General features: G+C 37.2%; 2 long non-coding RNA genes across 6 annotated transcripts in view; one reads left to right on the top strand and one right to left on the bottom strand.

Annotated features, from left to right (window-relative positions):
- Positions 1 to 20,231, bottom strand: part of LOC119872349 — a 36,975-nt gene extending 16,744 nt beyond the window's left edge. The window contains exon 1 of the long non-coding RNA XR_005360407.1: positions 20,114 to 20,231. This is a non-coding gene — a long non-coding RNA (uncharacterized LOC119872349). The remainder of the gene's footprint in view (positions 1 to 20,113) is intronic.
- A 1,608-nt stretch (positions 20,232 to 21,839) lies between these two features.
- LOC102152190 overlaps positions 21,840 to 27,335 on the top strand; it is an 80,480-nt gene continuing 74,984 nt past the window's right edge. The window contains exons 1-3 of one of the 5 annotated variants that reach the window (XR_005361071.1): positions 21,843 to 22,004; positions 22,083 to 22,211; positions 22,399 to 22,510. This is a non-coding gene — a long non-coding RNA (uncharacterized LOC102152190). Of the gene's footprint in view, positions 22,212 to 22,398; positions 22,511 to 27,335 lie in introns of all 5 variants that reach the window. The other 4 variants (XR_005361069.1, XR_005361070.1, XR_005361072.1 and 1 more) reach the window with 4 other exon arrangements.

Here is a 27,335-nt window from a genome sequence, read left to right as displayed (position 1 = left end):
GGAGTATCAAGATGATCAACATCAATAGACTGTACTATGGCAAGAAGAAGAATTAACATAGCCCTGAATGAACATTCAAGAACTACACCATTGGCCCTGCAGGCCAATACAAACTGCTTCTGGTGATCCTTGCAAATTGGTACAGAGAGAAAAGGATTAGTCAGGTCAATAAATGGCATACCAAGTTCAGACATTGTGGTAACCTAAATAATAGTCCCTTCAAAGATGCTCAAGTCTTAATCCTGTAGCCTGTGAATATGTTACTTCACAAAAGGGGCGTAGTAAATGTGATTAAATTAAAGGTTTTGGGATGGAAAAATTATCCTAAGTTAATTCACATGGGCAAAATGTAATCACAAGGTTTTTTATAGGAAGGTGAAAGAATGATCAGAATCAGAGAAGATGTGATGACAGAAACAGACGTTCAGTTAGGAAAAAATATGCAGTACAGTTGGCTTTGAGGATAGAGAAAGTGTCTACAAGCCAAAAAAAATATAGGTGGCCTTTAGAGGCTGGAAAAGAAAAGGGAAAGGTCGTCTCCTAGAATCTCTAGATACAATGTAGACTTGCAGACACCTTGATTTTAGCCCACTGAAACTGATTTTGGATGTCTGATCCCAAGAAACAGAAGATGAAATATTTACGTTGTTTTTATTCATTACATTTTTGGTAATTTGTTAAAGCAGAGCAAGGAAACTAAAACAACAGTTGTGTTGATTCGTTCCAAAAAAGATATCACATCCGCAATTGAATATGAGATGATAAATCCAATTCAACTGTCCCCAACCTCCTTTAAGCCTTTGCATTTCCATTCTCTGCATTATGCCGGGGCTGCTTGGGCTATTCAGGGTCAGTAGCTACTTCTGAGTCCCAAGTTTCAGTCAGCCAACCAAGTTAGCTGATAGAATGACATCTAGCCACACAAGCAAATATATTCACTCCAGAATCCTCAGTAAGTTTACTAACTATTGGAATAACAGATAATAGAACATGAATCATGCCTAGGACTGAGAGCAGTCAAGAAATAGTACCCTCCTCTCAAAACACACACATCGGCCTGATATCAAGATGTTGTGGAGAAGCAGCATTGTGGACAGAGAAGCCACTGTGGTAAACTTGCCAGAAATTTGTTCCCTAGGGTGCTAATGAAAGCTATTCCTGGGGAAGTGTCTCATAAAGGGCACTTCAGTACAAAATATTTGGGAAATGGGCAGCCCGGGTGGCTCAATGGTTTAGCGCCGCCTTCAGCCCAGGGCCTGATCCTGGAGACCTGGATCGAGTCCCACGTTGGGCTCCCTGCATGGAGCCTGCTTCTCCCTCTGCCTCTCTCTCTCTCTGGGTCTCTCATGAATAAATTTAAAAAATATATATTTGGGAAACGTGTTAGGAGAAAGCTCTTGGTTTGTAGATGCTGCGGCCTGCCGTAACTGAACCCAGGCAGTGGAGGATCTGTGAGCAATACAGGAGCCCAGTGTTGGAGAAAGTCCAGCAAGCTGTGGGTCATGCCAAAGGAGCACCATACTAACAAGAAACAAAACTTTGCTCTGAAACTTCTCTCTGCCCTCCTCTACTGATAAAGCTTCCGTGTCAGGTGAAAACTGAAAAATATTTAGGGGGGGTCAGATTCATTTTCCCAGAGCAGGCAAAAAAGGATGAATTTATAGCTGAGAGAATAAATGACTGTCACACTATATTAAAAAATTAAAAATAAAAATCTATAGGATCATCTCCATATATGAAGTTTATTCAACCTCAGTTTCCAATATTTTTCAATACAAAGTCTTGCATGCCCAATGAAAAACTTTTAGAATGATATATTCCAGATATATTTCAGTTTTATTTAATAAACACCTTCTGTCCACTCTTAGTGTGATATTAAAATGAAATATTGCCAAAGTATTGTCATTCATTTTCTAACCAAGCTACTGAATTCACAGCATTTACAAATTCGTAATGTTATTTCTTACATTTGTTCTGCTATTTCTAGCTGTAAGCTCGATTTTAAATTGGAAAAAATATGCTTATAAGTGTTACAAAATTGCTCTTGCAGATCTTCTGGCACATTTTTCATAAATAAAAATAAGCATTTTCGGGCAGAATTCCAAAACATAGAAAAATGATTGAATCTGATCATGGGGGAAATCTCCCTTGGCTAGGAAGGAACGAATCACACATTCAGTGAAGAAATTTACATATTTTAGATATTTATAAAAAAGCATGGTACATCCTAAAATAATACAGAAGACAACAGCTAGAGAGGACACGATTTATACAGCAGATACACTGGCTTATGAAATGTACATAATTTCTGGCAATAAGATTTTATTTGGGAAACCACTAAAGGTGGAACAATGAAGAGATGAATTTTTCCTAGTGATCGATTTTTGCAATAAATAATTACTATGATTTGATCACTTTTAATCTAAACAAAAAAATCTTGCTGAGATATATATTCAGGCCCCAGAATATCTTGTTTTTATTATTCTATTATTGTATACACAATTGTTAGATTTGAATAACTAATGAAAGGGCTAAAATAAAGAACTTTAAGAAGGCTAGTAAGGAAGATGGTAGGTCATTTAAACAGATGCTATTTTATTATAGTGTTATGTGTGTAACACTGGATCAATAAATTGGAAAACTTCATTCTTTTCAAAACCAGTGACTCAGATTATTAACATTATTGACTCAAAATTATAATCTGCTAATAATTTGGACAAATTATTTTTTGGCAAATGCAATGATTTTAAGTGAGTTAAAAGTCTAAATCTGGGTAACAGTATGCCATAGAGTAGATTCATATTTATTGTTTGTTATACATGTTCTAAGGATCAGAAATTAGGGTTTGCAAGTTTTTTCTTAAATGTCTTTTGGGTTGGAAAAGAAAAAAAAAGTCTGTAAGTACATTATTCCGAGAAAAAATATTATCTGTTTCATCTGCAAAAGAAAATAATAGGAAGTGAGAACAAATGGATAACATGTTTACATAAAAAAGTTGTTTCTTTTTACATGGTTAACAGGACTTTCAACTCTACAATCTTATTTGCAAATCACTAAAAGAACATGGATAAGGACATCCTTTTCCATTTAATTAAATTAGCTGTCATTATAATTTATTTTTCCTAAATCAGCCTTTTTATGAATACACCTGTCTGCATTTCTGTTATTTTCTTTGTAAATAGTATGGAGGCCAGATATTTCATACTAATAAGGAACTAAGCAAATACTATGAATGCTGATGGAATTAGAGATGGTGGGAACTGTGAGTACAACTGCCTTTATTTTACTCTTACAAAAAGACATTGTGAGTCAGAGCACTAAGCCCAAGGTGTGATGAAAAAAGTGAGCGAGCTGAATGCCTCCTTCATATGAACTAGTCAAGGCTGAGTCACACCACCACCCAGGCAGACCAAGTTTTACTTGGTGTTTGCTGTTTCATAATTAGAACAATAGAAAGAAGACGTGGGCATTGATGAAACTGCAGAGCTTCCGTTACCGTTTTATTTGAATCTGTTAGTTTTTAACGGCTGCCTCAAAGGTAAAAGGTAATTCAGCATCTATGCCATCTTCATTTAGATGGCAGCAATAGTATTACAATTCCACCTGGTTTCTCAATCTGGAAATCAATTTAACCCCGTAAGAAGAAGTGCCATTATCTTCCCTAATAGTCACTACCTTAGAGAGGTAAGTTTGCAACGATGATGATACCAATTTAAGTTTCTGCTAAAAAATTTTGAATAAATATGATTTTATATCCCCCTTTCCTTTTTTTAAGGTAATACAAGCCCTTTGTAGAAGAGTTTCTGAAATATTTCATTTCTGAAGCTTTGAAATGATATATATTTAATGGTTTATTTATTTATTTATTTGAGAGAGAAAGAGAGAACATGAGTGGGAGGGGCAAAGGGAGAGGAAGAGAGAATCTCATGCAGACCCCATGCTAAACATGGAGCCTGATGCTGGACTCGATCTCTTGACCCTATGATCACCATCCAGTGGAAACCAAATGTCAGACACTTAACCCTTTGTGCCACCCAGGCACCCCTGAAGTGATATATTTTACATAATAAACAAATATTAAGTCTTAAATAAGACACTTTGAAGTGTTATACATTTTATGATAAAATATGTTTGTAGAATCAAAGTTCACAGCAATTGGGAGTATAAAGATTTAAGAAAAGTCTAGAAAGGTAAGACTAAATATTTGCTGGTTTAAATAAAGTTATACATAATTACTGCTGTATTTTACCATATGTGTTTCTTCTTGTTTATTTTCTCCTATACTTAGAGTCAAAACAAACTAGAATAGAAAAGCTGAGTGAATAAAGTAATGTTGTCTCTAATTGCCTTACACAACTCTAAGAAGTTATGTGAAACATTTGGCCAAAGAAAAAGAATGGACATAATTTAATGCCAATAAGGTTCTATCTCCACCTCAATTCCAATATAAATTTTAGTACTATCCTAGTGCTTCAAAAAAAATGTTTGAGCTTTCAACTCTCAAAAGTAGGGATGAATTGTCAGAGAAAAAATAATTAGAATATAATTTAGCTATATCTTTCAAATTGTTTCCAAGTTATCAAAATTACAGTCCATAGACTCCTTCACTTACACTAATTATTTTAAAATTTGCTGTAAAAGAAAAATGTGCTTTATATTTGTTTAATGAAAATGTTTTTTCTTTTTTTAATTTTTATTTATTTATGATAGTCACACAGAGAGAGAGAGAGGCAGAGACATAGGCAGAAGGAGAAGCAGGCTCCATGCACCGGGAGCCCGACGTGGGATTTGATCCCGGGTCTCCAGGATCGCGCCTTGGGCCAAAGGCAGGTGCTAAACCACTGCGCCACCCAGGGATCCCTGAAAATGTTTTGATAAAACTATTTTTTTTCTAACTGAATTATATCCTTTTTATAAAGACTTTGTTTATTTGAGAGAAAGATAGAGAGAGAGAGAGAGAGAGAGAGAGAGAGAGAGAGAATAAGAGAGTAGGAGGGAGAAGGAGAGAGAATCTGAAGCAGACTCCACACTGAGCACAGAGCCTGACACAGGGCTCAATCCCACAACCAGAAGATCATGGCCTGAGCCAAAACCAAGAGCTAGAGGCTTAACTGCCTGAACCCTCCAGGTGCCCCTCTAACTGAATTAAATCCTAATAAATTTTGAGAATTACTGTTCAGATTAGTTGGTCACATCACACTATCTTAATAGCTATATATGTTATATCATAATTATTATATATAAATATATATAATTTATGTTTATGTACACATATAAAATTATAATTCATAATTATGTATGATAGAAAATTGATAGATAATTCAAAATTATGTATAATAGATATTGATGAGGTATGGGGTATCTGAGAAGGCAGTATTTCAGCAGAGACTTAGTAAGCCTCTGAATAATGGGGAAAAGAGAATCTCAGAACAATTAGGAAGAGCTCAGAGAAAAAAAAAAAGAAAGGAAGAGCTCAGAAGCAGAAGTCAGTTTGGTAGTGGTAAAGGAAAAGGAAGAAGGCCAGTGTGACTAAAGCAAAATTCATGAAATGAGAAAAGTAGGAATGCAGGTTATAAAGATAATCACATTTTAGATGTTTAGAGCCTTATAGGTTATAATAAGGACTTTGGATTTTATTTTACATGTGATGGAAGTCTTCATAGTATTTTCAGTATAGAAACAATGGAATGACATATTTGAATTATATATGTAAAGGATCACAGCAATTATAAAATATCCTACAAGTTTTTAGTACTGAAAGCAAAGAGAATAGTATGAGAGCTATCTCAGTGATGACTTTGACTAGAGTGGTAGCAGTGGAGAACTTAGTAAGTGATCAGAGTCAGCATGTTTTCTTTCAGGTATTTCATTCAGATGGTATAATCACATGTTTTGCTGATACCAAGTTCATTTTTTTGTTGTTGTTGCTTTTTGTTTGTTTTATTTTATTGACTTGGGAAGCAGAACTCAAAGAGGAGCAGATTTTTGTTTGGAATCTACTAAGCTTGAAAAAAACAATTACACATTTGAGCAAAGATATTCATGAAAGAGACACCATGAAAAAGACTACTTGACCAGACTTTAGTTGGGTTCCTCTGAACCCCACTCTTTTTTTTAAGATTTTATTTATTTATTCATGAGAGGCAGAGACATAGGCAGCAGGAGAGGCAGGCTCCCTGTGGGAAGCCTGACCTGGGACTTAATTCCAGAACCACAGGACCATTCTCTTTGGTTTAGCCAGTGGGGAGACTCAGCAAGAGAAGAGAAGGAAGAAGCAGAGCAATAATGGGCATTTATTTTTTCTAGTCCAACCCGCTGAGATCATATTAGGCTTTCAGGGCTATCAGTGTTTCTTGTATTAAGGTCACTGCTTTTATCAGGATGATCTTCTATATGACTTCCTTCTTCTTGGGTTTGGACACTACTCCTGGTCTTAAATTCTTTGTGTGTAGGGATATGTATAGCTTCTGGGTTTAACCTTGATGTGCTGCATTTTCCTTTGTATTTCCATATTTTCCATTTCCATTTCAACAAATCCTCAAATTATCCAAATTTTAGGGAGCACTATCTAAATTATGAGTAGACTCATTTGATACAGTTATTGATACTGAATGAAGCCCAGGTAGCAAATTCTCCAAATAGAATTTGTGGATCAGGATGATCATATATTAGAGGAGCTCAGAGATAATTACTTGACTGGAAAAATGGCACATATGGATATAAGCTGTCTATGCTATGCACTATGATCATGATCAATAAAATGATCAATGCTGGTAGCATGGTAGCAAGTTGAGGTCAACGCATTGTGAGAACAAGTAACTATGATACTTAGATTTTATGTTAAAATATTGTTAATGAAGTTTATAATGTCTCCTGGCCTCTTAGGAAGGTACTAAAATCTATACCTAGGCAATAGGGAAATTAAAAGTCATGGGTATACAATTAGGAACCCCCCATAAAAATGTTAAAAGGAGTTCTTTGTCTCCTGTAACAGCTGGGAATGTCAGATGCAATCTGAAAGTAAGAGAGTTGACTGCCAGTGAAATGCCCCACACTCCTCACTTCAAATCTCTGCTAAAATAATGACATTGTGGAGAAGGAATAAGAGGCTCAAACATGGGATAAGGAAATTAAGGCAGACATACATAAGGCCAAGAATATAGAACTTACTAATTCCCATAAATCTCTTACCCCTGGAGGCAGATATCCATCTTCTGCATTAAAAAACTTTTCTGTAACTTCATCTGAAGAAGGTACTCCAAAAGTCCAAGCTTATTTTCCTCTGACCATAATGTGATAGTAGTGTCATACTTCTTGTTACCTATAAACCTTACTGATAGTCACCATGGCATGGCCTGGCATAAGACGTAAAAGTCACAGTGAAGACAGCCTATATGCCTCACAAATCTATTTCTCAGCAGTGTGAGGTGCTTAAGTGAGGAGTATGATTAGGATAATAGAGCAAGTTGGACAAAATATCAGACTCAGTTGGCCATATTCCTAGCCATGGGTATACCTTATCTAGGGTTTTGGATTTAATGGGTTATCTTGAACACCTGGAATAGAAATAATTAGTCTACTATGTTAGTTAATCAAGGTTTGCCAATTAATGACATAGTTGATAAGGTAAAAACTTACAGCTCTCCTGGCATACAATAGCAGAGAGCTCTGGGAAGGGGCCCAAGGAACTAGGACCAACTACCCCTTAAGCATTATTCTACTCCCACTTGGAGGTTATGGAGGGGCTATTTACAAAACTATTTTTAAGGTCAAGGAAAACTGTAGGGGATTTTGCAATATCCTGCTGGTGGTAACAAGGCCCCTCTAGGGCCACAGGAAAATGTATTCCTATGAAATAAGAATTAAATAATGAGATGTAAAGCACAAAATGAAGACTTTTTATTTTTTAAGTGAGCTGGCTTACAGCAAGCTAGACAAGCTAGTAATGAGATATTTTGATATGAATTATTTGATTGTGGAAATTGTAATTACATTAGAATATATCACCTCTGCATTCAGTACTTGGTTTCTTTTTCATTACAGACCTGCCCCAACCTCAACTTACAGAAGATACTTGGTTTAGAAATTGTTTTTTCATTTTCCCTTTTGAGTCTTATTTCTAAATCTATATCTAAAAGCGTATCTAAAATGGAGATAATCTCTTCTGCATAAGATGCTTGTAAGGATTAAAAGACGTAAACTGCAAAACACTTAGAACAGTACACTCAATAAATCTTAACTCTTATTAGCATTAATAGGATTCCGTCTATTATAAAAGCTGCAGAATCAGCTAGATCAGTCCTTTAACTTTCACCTGAATATATCATTTCATTTTTATCTCCACATTTATATGTATTTTTACAATCTATGTCTTAAATAAAATCATATTTAACTTTCTAGATCTAAATAAATTGTTTGAATTCAACTAATTAGCAGTTGTATTACTCATTTGGCATCTTAATTATGTATATATATTTACTTATAATGATTGATTAATTAATTACTGCTGACGTGATTTATGTATACATGGCTGATATCTGTTAAAGAAAACCAGAGCTCAACAGTACTTTAAAGTGGTAGAAAGCAGATTTTATTCAGGAACTATTATAATGAGAGAAAGAGACCTCAGTGTAGAAGTAGGCTTAGTTCCAAATACAGCATGGACAAATGGGAAGACAGCCAAGCAATATGAGGACTGGCGATTAGAAAATTATTAAGAAGAAATAGCAAGAGTAGGGGAGATTCTGATTAATCAAACCTAATAGGATTCTTGTTGAAGTCAGGCCAGAGTGGTCAGATAATACTTAGGAGATGGTAGGAGATGAGAAGTTGAACAGACATCAAGGTGGCCAATTCTGGTTTAACTGACTTAGCAGGATTCATGCTAAATTTGGGTGACACATGTTGCACAAGAATAGATGCCAAAGTTAAGGCTTAAGCCTGACTAAAGTTAGGTCAAGGACAATGTCTTGTCTGTGTCTCCTCTTGTTAAGTAAAGTAGAGGCATTCTTCTTTCCTTTGAATGATGTAAGTCCATCTCTCATCTATTCATTAAAGATCAGCTGAACCATCTACTGGGACTTTGCATTAAAAGTTATTTGCTGGATGGTGCAGAGTCAGGCATTTAATTAGGAGAGTTTCTATGAAAATTAAAGAAAATCCAACTAGTAGTTGAGTATATAGTGTCTGATTCCATAGGAAGATCAATTGGGAAGATTTCTAGATGTCAGGCTGGAAACATCTTTAGATAATCGTATGAGGACAGCAGTGGCAGTCCCATGGAGTTCCTGGTTTGCAGTGCAAATGTATTTGATGATGGCATTGGGTGTTACAGTGAACTTCCTAAATGTCCCACACAGTAACAGGCATAAAGGTTGCCCATATGTGTTATGTTGTACTGGTTTTTTTAAGCTATATCAAGTAATCCAGCTTCAGCTCTCAAGATTTAAGGAAAAGGCCAATTTTAGTTCTTAGGGATGCTGAGTCATGAGGGTAGGTGAAAAACTGGAAATGTTAATTGCTAACAAGACACATAAAAAGCAGGATCTAGTCCGGTATACTGGCTGATTAAAAAAAAAAAAAAAAAAAAAAAAAAAAAAAAAGAAAGAAAGTAAAATGGAGTTTATCTACAGGTGAAAAATAGCTCAAAGACAGTAAACAAGATGTATACTGTTCTTAGAAACACAAACTTTTTCTCTCCAGTCACCCCTGCTTTAATTTGCCATTACAAGATAAATTAAAACATAAGTGCAGTCTTAGTAGATTTGGTCTTACTATATACATAAGCACAATAAGAGTGGTAATTGATCACATCAACCTTTATCAGTTTGCTTTGATTATTTTAAGTTTCTTGGGCCCTGAGACACCAAGCCAGAGACTTTTCATCAGAGGTTTCCAGTATTACTTATAGATTTGGAGGAGTTCTCTCTTCTTGAAGTTGCTAGGTGTATTAAAGGTCCCAGGCTGTCTGGGAAGTAAACTTCCTTACTCACCTGTGAGACTAGGAAACCTATAAGCCAAATTGTTCCAAGAGAACTTTGTAAACATTGGCTCCATAAAGTCAACCTTAGTTCTTTAAAACTGTCTGGTCATATTTGATTCTATGCATCATTCTCAAATATGACATTCCATTTGGAGCCTGGTAAAATGTAACTGATGTTTCTGATTGTGTTTTGTTACAAGGAGAATAAATTCTTACAGAACTTTTGCAAATAATTATATTGCTATAAAAATAAGAATACTCCACAATAGTTCCCAAATTCTGGAGGGATTAGGTAGGGAGAAAGATGTTTCATTTTTGTTTATGAAAGTATATCTACTGTCATATTGTTAGTTCACCGAAAGCTTGAGAGAAAAGAGTTCCCAATATAAAGAATATAGAACATTAAAGAACTAGCAGCATTCCAGACAGAAATTGTAATTATTCCTTATTAACCCATTCAGTCCCATGGAAGTTGCTTTTGTTCTGTTTGATCTTGAGTTAGCAGTTTTATGAACTCATTAGTCTCTCCCCTAGAGTTCTGAAAATCTTTATTCAGTCCAGCAGTGTGTGTTCTTCACGTTATTTAGGCAATGCTTTCAGAACCCTGTCATAGTCCTTTTCATAGGTCTCTTAGTCATGTTTTGGTTGAAGATGAAGCATTCTGGCCTGTAACCAACTACAAATGCAGCCAAGGAAGAATTGGAATAAAAGAAAAACTAACTGTGGATGACAAAAGAGCATGGCAAAAGAGCTGAGAGTTCACTTGACAACTCTGTTTATTTTTGTGGCACAAACATTTTAAAATCAGACTGGATTATAACTTACAATATTATGCAAGACCTATCATGAACAGTGAAGGAAATGACAAATTTCTATGAAGTTCATATAAGTTTCTAAAATACTTATATTAATAACATTTACCCATGCAAATATAACCTGGTGTAGGTTAAGACATTTCTGCGTATTTGATAATCTTTTTATGTAATTCAGCATATCAAAAAATGAATCCATTTAGCACCCTTTTACGGTGTGAGAGAACAAATCCTATGAGATTTTCAAAGAACCCTTGTGAAATCTCAAGGTCAGTTTGAGAACAAGAAGATTTAATTTAGGATTTGATTTTGGGAAACTGTCAAAAATGTCAAAAGGGTTGAATACTTGATTAAATAGGATCACAGATCACTATGAGTCAGTACTTAGATTCTCTTAAATATTTGATAACATGATAAAGATTAACATGTAGTACAGATTATTTGGATAAGATAACATCTTAGATTCCAGGCAGTTCCTTAAAAGGTAAAGAAAAACCTTTTTTAATCTATTAAGAGCAGGCCAATAATACAAGAAAACTTTTTTGGTTTAAAAGAGAGAAAAAGGGTGGCTCAGTGTTTTAGCGCCTGCCTTTGGCTCAGGGCATGGGATCGAGTCCCATGTTGGGCTCCCGCCATGGAGCCTGCTTCTCCCTCTGCCTCTCTCTCTCTCTCTCTCTATCATAAATAAATTTTTAAAACTTACAAAAAAAAAGAGAGAGAGAGAAAGAACTCTAATTTTGCATCATTATGCTATTGAATTCATTAAAAAAAAAAAAACTTATACATAAATCCATCCAATCTTAGCTAGCTTTGGCTACATAAGGTAAGATTACTTTTCTAAGATCTTTTTCCCACAAACCTCCTACACTTTTTTTTTTTTTTTTTTTTTTTTAACATTCATTACTGTTTGGATTTTATTTTCTTTTCCTATATTTTCCTCTTTCTCATTCTGGAACAAACCATTAGTAGCTGGGTTTTTTGTTTTTTGTTTTTTGTTTTTGTTTTTGTTTTTTTCCCTTTACAAAGAACTCCCAGAAGCAGAAAATTGTGCAGTGTCGTCATGTACTAGGATTCTGTAGCAAACTAGTAAATTTTATGCATATACCCATCTCACAATTCTTACAGGTGTATGCTTCCTCATGATACTATTTCTCAAGGTGGCAAAAGGAACATATTCATTAACAAGGCCAAATATATTCAGCTTCTCTATATCATATAAAAATAAAAAAACAGAAGCGTAGAAACTTAACCTTTTGCTTAGCAGTAAGTATTTAAGTAGTTTATCTCACTTAGAACTGTCTAAATATTTAGTGAATATTTCTTGCTTATCTTAATTTGGCAGAGGTCTAATGTTTCAAATTACCAAAAAAAAAAAAAAAAAAAAAAAAGACTTTGGAAACTATTCTAACACACACATATTATAATACTTAAAAAGGTAGGCATGATCTCAAGTTATTTCCTTGTTAACTATTTTTATAGACCATGACCTTTAGACTAGTATTACAAAAGCAAGAAACCTAAAAAATTAGTTACAGAATGCATGTTTACATTATACTTAAAACTAGCTGATAACTCAGAAGACACAGCTCTTTTTATTAAACCAACAATACTAAACTAATCTTATTTGCAAAGATTTACCCAAGTTACATGAACTTTAAAAGCTTTGAGTTAGATTCTATATTTCTGAGAGTTTTAGATATATTTAATATCAGTGCTCATTTATCTCTAAGCTAATTTGAACTCACTTCTTTAAAGGATTTTATAATTTAATTTGGTAATACATTCCAGAAGTAGAAAAATACTACATATATATATATATATATATGACATACACACATAAATATGTGTAAACAGACATACAGGCACAGAAATGATACTTTTTTTCTAAATTTTTAGTCATATGTCAGATAAACATAGTAATATACTCTCATTTATGCCTTCTTTCTATGTGTATCTGAATTGGGTTCAGAGAAAATTGTGTGTTAAGATGATCTGTTCAATATGAATGCTAAAGCTTTTTATCAATATTTATGGAAGAGACTTTCAAAATTTTCATTTGCTCTAATATGTAAACTGATATACGGTATGGTTTATGTTTTAGGTGAGAGACTGAAGGGACCTTAAAGGGTTGTCTGGGTATTTCCAAAGACCATATGAGTGAATGAAATATTCAATATGTTTCTAATTAGCTCCATTTATTTATTTATTTATTTGTTTGTTTGTTTATTTCTGTATTCCTCTTCCTTTAGTGTTCATGGTTCTTGGTCATGCCACTTTGAAGAATAAAGAGGTATACCAGAAGAAGAGTGGTGGGCAGCAAGACAAAGTTTATTGAGTGATAATACAAAGCTTTTGAAGCTGAAGGAGACCCAAGAGGACTGCCTTCAGAATTTCTAAGTCTAGCAGTTTTTTATGAGAATGTTGGTGGGCTATTTTAAGCTGATTAACCCTCCATGCACCTGTCACCCAATCAGGTTTTTGTCTATGTGCTCACCTACCTATCAGGTAGTTGTTCACATAAGAAAGGGTGGAGGGCTCCTTCAAGAGTGGTGTAGAATATCAGAATGGGGTCTTTTTCCTTTTAAGGGTAGTTTCCTCATAGGCCAGGGCCCCTTGACCCTGTCTACCTTTCTTCTAACTATCCTCCAGTACTTTGCTTATTTCAATTCAGCCTCAGGTTTAATAAGGGAAAAAACTTAGCATGTCTGATACCATGTTACTTCTATTTCCCTTGCTGCTGTGACCTGTAGCTTAAAAATTTCTACTTAGCCCTGCAGATAGGCATGTTAATCATTGGAGGAATTTTGCTCATAGCTAAGCTAAGACTTGCAAAAACCATTTCTTACTCAAATCCTATGTAACCTGAAGAAATGAGGAAGAGCCTACAGAAAGGATTATGCTGTGTTTAAGATTTACAGGAACAAAATGACCAGATGCCTTCATGAAAATCAACTGACCAAGGACAAAGAAGTTACATGGCCTTCCTCAGATGTCTACAGATGCCAGTCATCTTTTGGCTCCAACTTCCTCCCACTTCTTCCTTTGCCAACATAGAAGTTCAAATTTCATGCCAAGGAGAGATGGTTCTATAGAACAATAGTCCATCATCTCCTCAGTTTGCTCACCCTCCAAATAGTCACTTTCTTCGCTCTGACATCTTGCCTCTCGATTTTACCTCTGAGCAGCATGAGCTTGGAGTCAATTGTACAGGCAGTTGCTTTTGGAGGTTCCTGAGTTCCTTGAGAGACTGATTGGGACAGGAGTCTGAAAATTGAGGGGCTGGAGTGGAAGGGGAAAGTCTGGCGGGGGTAGACAGAGGGATGGAGGAGGACATATGAAAGGACTCAAGGAAACTGAGTGGAAGATCAAAGGTGGCGAAATAAGGAAGGAAAAGCAAAAGCAATAGGAATAAAGGAAGGTCTTAGAGGAGCCTGTTTGAGATCTTAGGTTTCCCAAAGAAGCCAGTAGAATACAATGTTGTTATTCATAAAGTTATGCCATCAAAGAAGGAACAAAATGGAGTTGATGGAACATAAAATCAGCATGGTTTCAAGAATGAGGTTTCACTTAGCTGAGCAGTTCCCATGAGGAATCAGGATTGAATATAGAGAACAGAGAAGCCTAAAAAGAGTGAGGAAAATTGTTCTAGACCAGGAGTTGGAGAGTGAATTCCCACATGAGATGAAGCAATGAGTCAAGAAGAATTTTCTAGCCCGGGGAGTGAGGAAGTGAATTCCAACTTGAGCCAAAGACTGAAAAAATGTTGCCAGCCCAGGAGTGAGGGAGTAAACTCCACAGGAAATAAACAGCCAGGAAGAAAAGCTTCCAGCCCAGTAGATGCCTTTCAAATAAAGAAACCTGATCTTCTAATTCATCTTCAGAAAGCATATTCAAAAAATCAAAATCTGTCCTCACTGTGCTTCAGTGGACTGTCATCCAGAGCACTGCTTAGGAGTCAGACTCACTAGTGGGTCCTTTATCGACTGGCCAGTAATGAAGACAGAGGCTTCCAAAGTGTGCACTTGGGGTACTGGCGAGAAGTCCAGGGGTCCAGTGGCAAATCTGATCCTGTCAGAGTAACAGCACTGAAACTGTTCAAGAAAACCAGAGCTGGACAGTAAGATGGTAAATATGGATTATTCAGGATCTTATTGTAATAGGGCAAAAAAGACCTCAGTACAGAACTTGGCTCAATTTTGAATGAAACATAGATAAGAAGAGATTTATTTACAGGGGAGAGAATGGGAGTCAGGGGATAGAAAATTATTAAGAGAAAACATCAGGAGTGGAGTGAGGATCCTGTTTAAATAGACCTAACAGGATTTTTGCTAAAGGTAGGCCAGGATTGTCAACTATCACCTAGAGGACTGGATAAATGAGGAACTTGATCAGACAAGATATCAAGGGTGGGGGACTCTGGCTAACCTATCTTAGCAGGATTCTTGCTAAAATAGGGCAATCAATGCAGATAGATCTGAGGAGCACAGGTAACCAGGTCAGACTTGAAAACTTTCAAAGGAGCCTGGCTATACTCAGAGAGGGATCATATTACATCTCTAACTAGCCATAAAACCATTTTTTAAAAAAAATGCCTCGTTCTCCATAATACTTTACTAAATCAAATAATACTTTATGCATGCATAGGAGGCGTGAGTAAACATTTATCAACAACCCTCAACATTCACCATTCCCTTATTCCTATTGCCAGCATCTTTTCCATATCATCAACCTACTGAAGAAAAGGACATACACAGAAGTGGAAAATATGGTACATGATATAACACAGAATATACCTAAGGTGGAATCATATCTATTTTGAAAAAGAAGAACTAACTTGGAGGACTTGCACTGCCAGATGACAAGACTCCTTATAAAACTGCAGTATTTTAGAACTTGTGCTATGGGCACAATTTTAAATGAATAGACAAAAAAAAAAAAAAAAAAAAAAAACAAAGGAAAACAAAAACCAAACTTCATACTCAGCCCAGAAACACATCTGGCTATACAACTGATTAATGACAAAACCATCACTGTAAAGTGGTGAGTGGAAGAAAAAAATGTTTTTTTCAATATGTGGTCATGGGTCATTCAGACACCTATATAGGGAAAATGAAATCTTGTTCAGATTCCAAGGAGTTATAGATCTAAATGTAAAATGTAAAATAAGGAAGTTTCTAGAAGGATATCATGAACCTAGGATGAGTAAAGAGTTTTGAAAAGGGTGCTGATAATGTTCCATATGTTAACCTGGTTGTTAGTTACATAAGTAAAATAACATTAAAGTAATGTGCGAAGTGTACAAAAAAATAACTAGAGTGGAACTTCTCAGTAAAGGACTTCTGGTATTGAAATCTCACTTAACTCATTTGCTTATAATTAGAACCCTAGGGCAATAATTATTGCCATAATAATTACATATTTCCAAGAACACGGTACTTAGGAGAGGTAATTATTTTTGTTTTCAATCTGTTGTTACAATAGCCATATCACTCTAAGTTAAACATTTAGATAATGGGTCTCTCACTCACTCTGATTTCTTCTTCAAAGCCAATTTAGCTGCACCCATCTCTTGTGCCTACTTCTAAGTTTCCTCTGATATTTCTTTTTTTTTTTTTTTTTAGGATTTTATTTATTTGAGACAAACTGAGAGAGAGAGAGAGAGCATGTGTGTGCACAAAAGGTGGGGAGAGGCAGAAGCAGGCTTCCTGCTGACTAAGCCCTGATTCAGGCCTTAATTCCAGGACCCAGAGATCATGACCTGAGCCAAAGGCAGACGCTTAACCCACTGAGCCACCCAGGTGCCCTCCTCTGATATTTCTGACAGTGATAGTTTGAATGATTCAAGTGCATGTGGATGGATACCGTCAGAGCAAATACAAATTAAAAATAAGATGCTTAATTCTTCCTGTTGAAAATAAGGGAAGAGACTTCCCTCCTGCCCTTTCCATAGAGCATTTATTTTGGAATCCTATAATTGTGTTGTCTTTGTCTTTTGGAAATCGATGTAAATCCCTTTAAAAGCTAAGACTTTTTCCAGCTTTGTGACCTCGGGATGTCTTTTTCAAATCCCTCAGAACCATGTCCTTCAAGGTGATCAAGGAAGATACTGTCCCATCTCTGTGTTTCCATGAGAGGACAGGAGGTTAAATTTATGGGTACCTCACTCTAAAACTAGTTCCTGTCATAAAGATATGAATTTATTTTTCTTTTGGGTAAAGCCTATTAGTGGACACAGATCGTCACCCAATTATCTGGTGAATTTAGGATGAGCTATGTGTGACAAGTGATGCTGGCAAGTCCTCTTACTTAAGGACTAGTTGTAATTTATTTTGAAAACATGTATGTGATGGGCTGCATATGCTTACCTATTTAAAGGGTGAGATTTATTTGTCTTTGCAATCTCTAGCAGATTGCCTGTGATGTAGATCACATTCTAGTTTAATGTTCATTCAATGATACAACTGTTTCTTTCTCTTCTACTTTAGCAGAGGTTATCAAGTGAGAAGATTTAGTTTTTAATTTTCTTTACCAAACAACACTTTTCAATCAGATCATTCTCTTGAAAACAATTTGTCTTTTATTTTATACCATCAACCAATGTGAAATAATTATTCTTTTCTGAGGGGGGAGGCAAATATCAGCCTAATATCGATGGTCAAATACTACAGATATATTGAAAGTTATAGCATATTACTTTTTCAAGTACATCACTTTGAAGGATACAAGCAATGTTATATTCATAACTGTTATTTTCACTATATTCTATGATATTTCAAATTTTGTTTGACTTTATGAACTGTTGAATTATGAAACACTGTAGTATTGGTATCAAGGACATCATTAACATGATATTCAGTTAGAAAAAGGGAAACTTTGCCTTCAGGTAGAAGTAATTATGTTACTTTGAAAAAATATATAGTTTTCAGGGTTATGAATTACTTTTTCAAAAAAAACTTTCATCTTAGGATAGTTTGACTTACTATTAGTTTGGAAAAAAAAATTTTGAAGGTAATACAGAGAGTGCCCACATAACACACACCCAGCTTCCTCTATTATTGTATTATTATAGGAAATATTTGTCATAACTAGTGTACCAACAGTGATACATTATTTTTAAGTAAGTCCTTACTTTCTTTAGGAATTCTTAGATTATACCTAATGTCTTTTTTTCTGATCTAGGATATCACATAAACCTTAGTTGTCCTATCTCCTCAGGCAACTTTTAGCTATGACAATGATTTAAGTTTGTTGCTCTTTGTGTGTTTTTAAAATAAATAAAATTGTAGAATCATTTTCATTTTGTCCTTATAAAAATAAGGTCTTGTCCCATACTACTGCATCATTGCTATGAACTGAATGCATTTGTCTCCCCAGAATTCTTCTGTTGTACCCTAATCTGCAACGCGATGCTATTTGGAGGTCTGGCCTTTAGCAGGTAATTGCCTTTGGAGGTGATCATGGGTGGGGCGAGGACCTTCATAACAGGTTGGGGATTATAATGGAACTATAATCAAGGGCCCAGAACTTTCTTCCTCCACCATGTGAGGACACATAGGAAGATTACCATCTATGAACCAGGAAGAAGGCTTTCATCAGATATGAAAACTGCTGGCACCTTGATCTTAGGCTTCTCAGCCTCTGGCACTGTGAGAAATAAATGTTTCTTGCTTAAACCACCTAGGTTATGGTATTTTTGTTATAGCAGCCCTAACTGGTGAAGAGAATTATCCATTCTTTTTTACATAGTGTGTTAAATTGTCTTTACTCCAGGAACAAATTGTTAATTTTTTAAAAAATGGCATCTGTTACATTGTAGCAGCTCAATATATGTTAAATAGTCACAAAAATATCAAAATGGTAAAAATAGCATTTTAGTAAGGCATGACAATTTTGTACACTTTCATTTGGTAATAATTAAATTCATAGAATTATTATTTTAGATGTACACATTCCAAGCCAAATTGACTTATAATTATTGTTGTGTCATTATAAGTACTGTTTCATTGCAATCTTCCAATTACTTCTTACTGGAAATCTCATTACTGAAGTATATGTATTTAATTCATTATCTACATCATCACATTATTAACTGTGATAGTTAAAATGCTTGTTAAAGATAATCTTTAGCTATTAAAGTCTGAAGTGGATTTTTACCTGAAATGTTTTTCTAGTAAATGATTTAAAATATATTTTAGGATTTGACATGAAGGCTTTATGTTTAGTGAAATACAAGTAATCTGTTTGTTTTGCAGTATTTCTCCTGAGAATACAACACTCACTCTGTTACAAATGTTAAAGACAGAGCTTACCATCACCAGCAAGGGAGAGCCGAATACATGACTCCAGAATGTGCCACTTTAGCAGGTGGACTATTTCAAGCTGAAGACAAAACCCAACAGACTCAAGAAGAGCTTTTTATCTACCCCTTAACTGCCTAAAAAAATTTAGATAGAGGGTCTGTACCAAAAAAAGAACTAATACCAAAGATAGTTTTTTATATCAGAAAGACTTTTTTGTATGGCCTAGCAAACATACATTTACCAAACATCCGTTTTCTCATTTTCTCTCTACTAATTTTCTCATTTTCCTGAGATTTCTCTTCCTCCTCTTTGAGACCTCAGGCCCCATCCCCTTCTCTTTAGCTCAGAATGATATAAACTACAATTATCCAACTACCAGGGAGCCTCTTATGTCTTTGTGTGGCTTCTGTTTATACAAAATTAATTTTCCCCCTGTTAATCCATCTCATGTCAATTTAAGTATTAGACCAGCCAAAGAACCTAGAAGGGAAGAAGGGAAAAGTTTTTCTCACTTATGAATATTTGATGTATTGGCTTATATTTCACTTATATGTAGTTTGGAGTCATGTTACTAATTTTGGCCAAGAGACTGTGAGACTGTGAGTAGAAGGATGGAAATATATATAGTACTGTTGCTTAATATGTGGCTTCGTATGTGGCTTTATTAGATGGGCAGCACATAATAGAAAATAACTACATATTTTTAAAAACTATAATCTGTGGATGCTATTATGTGGCTCTATTAGATAAATAGATATAACAGATTTCATATGTGGCTTTATTAGATGGGCAGCACATAATAGAAAATAACTACAAAAAAATAAAAAAAAATAAAAAAAATAAAAAAAGAAAATACATATTTTTAAAAACTATAATCTGTGGATGCTATTATGTGGCTCTATTAGATAAATAGATATAACAGATTTTGGAAAATAATTGTGTATTTTCCCAAATTGTAATTTAGTAGTATTGTTAGACTAGACTGAGTTTATACTGTGGTTTTGTGGTAATAAACTAACCAAGAGATTCCAGTCAGGGAACAAAATGCTGGTTTGTTTCTTGCCAGTGTGAAGTCAGATGCGGTGTTGCAGCTTTTCTCCTTGAGGCTACTCCATCTGAAAAACGTGGTCTCCAAGGCTCTCTGTCGGAAAATATGGGTAACTCGTGAGTTCCTCAGTGTGGAAGGTAGGCATGCCTGCCCCTCACAGATATGTTTGATATTTGGGGGCCTCTCCCTAGACTACCTATACCGGTCATAAAAGCAAATTATTTCAGGAACTCTTGACTCTGAATATTTGCATTAAAGAGAAAGTCAGGTGGAGTCATCTAGACCACTGGCTCAAAAGTTAGACTCAATGCGTTAAATATCGTCAACTCTGCTTACATGGCTGTGGTCTCTTGGACAATACTTTACCTCTCTTAGATGGTGTTTCTTCATCTACAATAATATCTAATTAATATTATTGTTCTAAGAAGTAAGTGACGCATGACCCTGGGGCTGTACATGGAAATAATAGCCATTTAATAATTATTAGATATAAAATTGTAATTGGTATACTATTAAATGGTAAACATGTTAACTCATAACAGTGGTTCAAAATCAAGTAAATATTTTAAAACTAAGTTTATGAACTGTCGAGTATGAAAGTTGCAAAAGCCTTAAAAATGGATCAAGCTAAAAAAAAAAAAAAAAAAAAAATGGATGAGGCTGGGCAGCCCGGGTGGTTTAGTGGTTTGGCACCGCTTCAGCCCAGGTCGTGACCCTGGAGACCTGGGATCGAGTCCCACGTCGGGCTCCCTGCATGGAGCCTGCTTCTCCCTCTGCCTGTGTCTCTGCCTCTCTCTTTCTCTCTGTGTCTCTCATGAATAAATAAATAAAATCTTTAAAAAAAGATGGATGAGGCAACTCTCCGGCTGGGTCACTCAGCAGCCACCTAGCCAGATCCTGCTACACGGGGGCTCTCAGGGCCACAGGGATCCTGCGGCAGGAATCCGCAAGGCCTGTGCTCGCAGGGAGTTCAAGACGCTGGGGGTGGGGGTGGGGGGGTGTCAGGCTCAAGTTACGGAAACAGGCTCAGGAGGGCAGCTCTCCAGGAGTCTGCAGAGGCGCTGAAGCATTGTATGTAGGAGTGGAACGCAAAGTGACCAGGACTCGGTGCAGGTGCGTGGGTCCGGTCACGGGCTCCTCCGCGCCTCACACCGTTTCCTGAGATCGCACGTTGTTGTTTTACGGCGCATCCGCTGTTCTAAATGCAAATCCCCCCGCTGCCCCCAAAGTGGGACGACTCAATGGCCGCAAACAGGCGCTCCTGCAGCGGGTCAGCGCCGGGTCGGAGGCCTCGGCCGCTCAGCCGCAGAAGCGCAGCTGGGCACACGACCCCGTCTCAAAAGGGGCTGAGCAAAGGGATTCTTGCTGTGGCTTTTGTCCTTCAGGCGGGGCTGGCGAATGGCCACCTGTGGCACGGGTGCCCGCGGGGGTGCAGGTGCCGGCGGGGTTGCAGGGCCCGCTCGGCTGCACAGGCGCCTCTCCCTCCCCGGCGCGGGGCAGAAGTGGGCGGCTGCCGGCAGGTGGCGCACGCGGGGCGGCGGGTGTGCGCATGCGCAAGCGGCCGTGCCCGGTGGGCCTGCCGGGGCGCGAGGCCAGGCGCGGGGAAGAGCGGCGGGCGGTGGAGAGCACCTTCCCCCAAGCCCCGGGCCCCGATGCGGGAGGGGGGCAGCGGGCTGCGGACGGCGCGGCCTGGGCGGGGCCGGGATCCCGCGGCAGCCCGAGCGTCCCAGGCGTCGAGCAGGCCCAGCCTCTAAAGCCAGACTTTGGGGCCCGGCGGCTGGGCGGAGCAGCGTGACCCCGGGCGTGACCCCGGTCCCCGCAGGGAGCCTGCTTCTGCCTGTGCCTGGGTCCTCTGCCTCTCGGTGTGTGTCTCTCATGATTAATAAATAAAATCTAAAAATAAATAAGTAAATAAAGTCAGACTTTGGTTGCCAGGGCAGGTCACCTGGGCGCTGGCACCCGCAGGTCAAGGGGTCACGGCCGCGCCTGGCAGCCACAGGCCCCAAGGACCTCCGGGCTGCTGCGGCCGCCAGGTGGGCAACGCGACGACACTGCAGGAAGAGGAAACGGTGAGTAGGAAGCCGCGAGGGACAACGGCACTGACGGGACTGACGTGCTCAGGTGCAGGAGGCACGCCAGTGTGGACGAGTTCGGGGATGAAAGGGAGGCTCGAAGAAATGTAGGGAGAATCAGGCAGGGGCCAGATTATGTCATACTCTATAGCCCACTCTATAAGCAATTCGGATTTTCTTTCAGTTGGTCTGGGGAGCTGTTGGAGAGTTTAAGACCTGGGAGGCAAACGCTCTGAGTAGCTGGCCCGCCGCGTGGAGAATGTGCAGAAGACACTCCTCAGTAAACTGGTATCAAGGTAGGACCCACCTCAGGAAATTGTCACCAGTACGTAATGAGTGGGTGTATGTACGGCTCTTAGAGTAGTACCTGGTATGCAATAGGCACTACAAAGGTGTGTTAAAGGAATTAAAACATAGATAAGGGTTTATTCAAAGTTGTTTTCAGAATTACGAATGCAAAGGTGCTTGTGATTGCTTAAAAACAGAACAAAACAATTTCCAACAGAATATCCATGGGGCTGGTTATCTTTAGGGTAGAGAATGAGCACATCCTATCCGATTATTATTCGTTCTGTAGTCCCAGTTCTGTAATTATCTGTTTTAGAAAAATTTCTAAGCCTATACTTGGAATATAGCAGTTACTATATCCTAGATTTGAATTAAAGTAACTGCAAAATCTGTTACTTTATTTTTTTTAAGTGTCTCACAGTATCTGCTAAGTTCCCTTCTCTGTAGATGGCCATCCAAATGGGCTGGCATTAGAAGGAGGGTGTTGAAATTGAATAGTATTAAAGAATGTAAATATTTGAGGACTGTGAGCACTAAGTGGAAGATAAGTGGAAAAAAATCCCAAGAACAGAGGTAAGTCATTTCTGTAAAAGTAAGACATTTAACAATTAGTTGTACAGATACTGTATCTGATGATACCCTTTTATATTGGAGTAATAAAGAGCTTTCTGATCAGGCCAATTTTAAACACTTTTATAAACCAATTAAACAACAAAGTCAACAGACCTATCAAGAAATTGAGCTATACACATATTCTGATAAATCTTCTAAAAAGCTCTTGAAAATGTTCTCTTCACAAAGCCCACGGATGACTTCCATTAATTCAAAAGGAAATTTTGCATACATTGTACATCAAGTGGAGATAAAGCCCTTTTTATGTTCAACTCTATAAATTCTGTACTGTACATTAATTGTTTTGATGTATGATACAAAGTATGGATTACACGTAATGCATAAAGCTTTAATAGATGAAAAGAGAATAACTGAAGCTTAACACTTCTGCTTCCTTAAACAAAAAGGTGAATACAATGGAGAGGGAGAAGTACGTGTGTTTTACATAGAGTCAAGGAGAAGGTATGTGAAGTTTTATATAGTGAAAGAGGGTAGTGAGGAAAGGGGCAGCCTGGAGCTTTCTTCCAGGGAAATTTTTTTTTTTTTTCAGCTGCTTAATACTTACTGAAAGTTTTCTGTGGTACTCACTGTTCATATATATAGTAATGAGAAGGGTTTGGTTTGGTTTTGTTGTTGTTGTTTCTCCATTTCCCACTCTTACAGACTAATGGAATAGTTTGCAGCTTAAAACTTCTGACTGCTCTCTTGTGTCCTTATTGGCAGCTAGAGTGATCCAGAGACAAAAGTAAGGGCAGGATACTCCTCTGCTCAGAATACTCAAATTCTATTAGATTCGAGATAAAGTCCAAAGGCCTCACATTGGCCTGCAGAGCCCTAAATTATTCATCTCCTGTTTCCTTTCTAACCAAAGCACCATCTTCTCTACCCCCATCCCACTCTGCTCTTTCGAACGGGGTAGGCACGTAACTGGTTGAGGGTTATGACTGCCTGGCCTGCTTTTCCTACAGACTGAGTGTGGTTCATTGATTATGTCTTCAGGTCCTTGAACAAATGTCACCTCAAAGAAGGCCTTCTCTAACCATTCTATTTAACTATTAAAATTAAAGCTGCCCATTCTCCACTGTCCAGTCATTCTCTACTGTCTTCCCTGCTTTATATTCCTCCACAGCCTTAGCACCAGGAGAGTACATATTTTAGTGATTTGACCGAGTGTGTATGCACCTGTATGTATGTTGTGTATGAGTCTATATTCTCCAGGTACAAATTAAGATTCATGAAAACAGGATCTTTATTTTGTTGTCTGAACCATACAACCTCTATAATAATAGTTCCTGGCACATTTTAAGTGCTCAATATACATGCAGTGAATGAATATTTGATGAGCAAACAAGCACATGATCCTAGAAAGAAGCTGATTTGAATTACTAGGTGGTACAGTTTCACTTTGAACAAATCTAACACGGATGCGCCTGGGTGGCTCAGCCGTTATGTGTCTGCCGAAGGCTCACATCATGATCTCAGGGTCCTGGGACGAGCCCCGTGTAGGGCGCCCTGCTCAGCGGGAGTCTGCTTCTCCCTTTCCCTCTGCCTCTGACCTCCACTCGAGCTTACTTTCTCTTTCTCTCTCTCAAATAAGTAAATAAATAATCTTAAAAACAAATCTAATCCTTGAGATTCATATTTACAGAGTTTTAACAGAAAATGCTGAGGTTTTTTTCTCTATAGTTTCTGTTTCCTTTTCTGTTTCTTGAATTATCGTAGAGTCTAATAGTCATATAATGAAAATAAAGGTGAAAATGGAGTGACCTCATAGTTTTATAATACTTATGGTTTTCTTTGTTTTGTTTTGTTTTAAGATTTATTTATTTTAGAGAGAAAGCATGAGGGGGAAAGAGGGGCAGAGAGATTCTCTAGCAGACTCCACACTAAGCACAAAGTCCTCATGGCCTTGAGATCATGACCTGAGCTGCAACCACGAGTCAGGTGCTCAACTGACTGTCATGGTTTATGTCTTTCTAAAAGATCTAAAAGATCCCTTGCGTGGGTGCCTGGGTAGCTCAGTGAGTAAGCATCCAACTCTTGATTTCCGCTCAGGTCCTGATCTCAGGGTTGTGATATGAAGCCCGAAATTGGGCTCCTTGCTGAGCACAGAGTCTGTTTAAGATTCTCTCTCTCCCTCTCCCTATGCCCCTCCCCACCACTCTCTCTCTTAAAAAAACAATATATATATATATCCTCATGTATGTAAAAATGCAAGAATAGGAGAAAATCTTTTTCTTTTTTGTGATCTGGCATGTAATTTCTATTTCCTGTGATTTTGTTAAACTGTTATGGTCAATGAATCCTATGAAGAGTGTGGAATGTGACATAGGAAAAAATAGAGCAATATATTCAACTTGAATAGTAGAGCAGTGTTGTTTTCAGAGTAGCTTAAAGGGAGTAAATAATAGCTGACTATAAAAACTGACTAATTTCCATAATGGGAAAATAAAAAAATAATGAATAATTTTTAAATTATTTCTTATAGCTTCATGTGAATGTATAATTGTTTCAAGATAAAAAGTTTTCAAAGTAAATTTTATTTCATTTTTAATCACAAATTTAGTGATTTAGACACTAGTTTATAAGTGTCTCTTGTGTTTCACACATATTCCTCAAGTGTTTAGGGTAAGTATGACATTTGGATCATTGTGTTACAATTGTGGAGAGAAAAACAGTCTCTGCTCCAAGTTATCTTAGACATTGGGAGGGATAAAATAAATAAATGAGGTTATGAAGACAATTCTAGAAGAAAATAAAATGGGATAAAAGGTCAAGTATTTATTGGTAGGTGAGGCACTTTTGATAACATGATGATAGACATCATCTCTTAGAAGTTATTTTAGAAGAGAGAGAGAGCATCTGAGATATCTCAGAGAGAATATTTCAGGAATAGAAACTGACAATTGCAAGTCTGGAAAGCTCCAGATAGACTTTGGATGTTGGGGCTGGAGAAGCACAGCTTCTATCAGCAAAATACATGAATTTTTCCCACTCTTACATTGCATCTGTCTGTGGCCATAGGACTTTTGACTAATAGAACAATCTAAATTATAAGGATGCACAGAAGGTGAAAATTCACTGTTTTATAATATGGAGCTCATTATGTACAATCATCAGATGGCAGGGATTTGAGAAATGCTACAGAATAGCAATTGGGAAATTTGGCATTTCTACATTATCACAAATTCCTCACAGTTGTCTTTCTCCTCCTTCATAACATGAATAGTTGTTAGAGATATATGTTTAATGACCAGATTATGGCATAATTATTTCAGGCCAAATCCAAATACTTCTTTTTTATAAAAGATGTATGTATGTATGTATGTATGTATTCATTCATTCATTCACGAGAGACACAGAGAGAGAAGCAGAGACACAGACATAGGGAGAAGCAGGCTCCTCACAGGGAGCCTGATGTGGGACTCGATCCTGCAACCTGGGATTATGCCCTGAGATGAGGGCAGACACTCAGCCGCTGAGCCACCCAGGCATCCCCAGGCCAAATCCAAACAAACCTCCTCATCAGCCCAATCCTCTTTCTTCAGTGCTTCGTCCATTTTTCCTTCTGCTTTCTTTCTGTATTCTGTTATTTTACTTCTCTGTTGTCTTGGCATTTATATGTTCACATGCATATATACACTTATATAAATACTATTATATTTTATTCTGCATTTCAACTTGGTTTGAACATGCCAAAAGCAAGAATCAGTTATTTTAATCTGTGTATGCTTGATAATATGCAAACATATGCAATATTACCTACAAGCGCAATAAATATTTGTTACTTGAAATAATGATGCTAAGTTAAACATGATAAAAGCATTGGGATAGGCCTGTACAAAGTAACTCTCAGAAACTGAGTTGTTCCATTTGAGCTAAAGGTTAAAACATTGTGAATGGCAATAATAATGATCATTGTCCTACTTTGTTTTGCTTTGTGCCAACTTTGATGAAAGGACCCGTTGTCTCCTTTAGTCCTCATACCAACCTTAGGATATTGGCACTTTCATCATCCTTATTTTACAGATGAGGACACTTTGGCATAGAGAAGCTAAGCAACTTACTAACTGCATCCATCTAATAACAAGAGAAGTTAGATCCTATAACATCTGATTTCATAACCTGTATTTATAAATCTATGCTAAAATAGGGTGGCATATTTTGCTTACAAGTAACAAAATCCCTATTCCAACTTACTTAGAAATATCAAAAAAAAAA

Source organism: Canis lupus, chromosome 6 (genome assembly GCF_011100685.1).
Source record: "Canis lupus familiaris isolate Mischka breed German Shepherd chromosome 6, alternate assembly UU_Cfam_GSD_1.0, whole genome shotgun sequence".
In the NCBI taxonomy this organism is placed as follows: Eukaryota; Metazoa; Chordata; class Mammalia; order Carnivora; family Canidae; genus Canis; species Canis lupus.
Note: the sequence above shows the minus strand (reverse complement) of the source record. Positions and strands in the feature narration are given on the sequence as shown.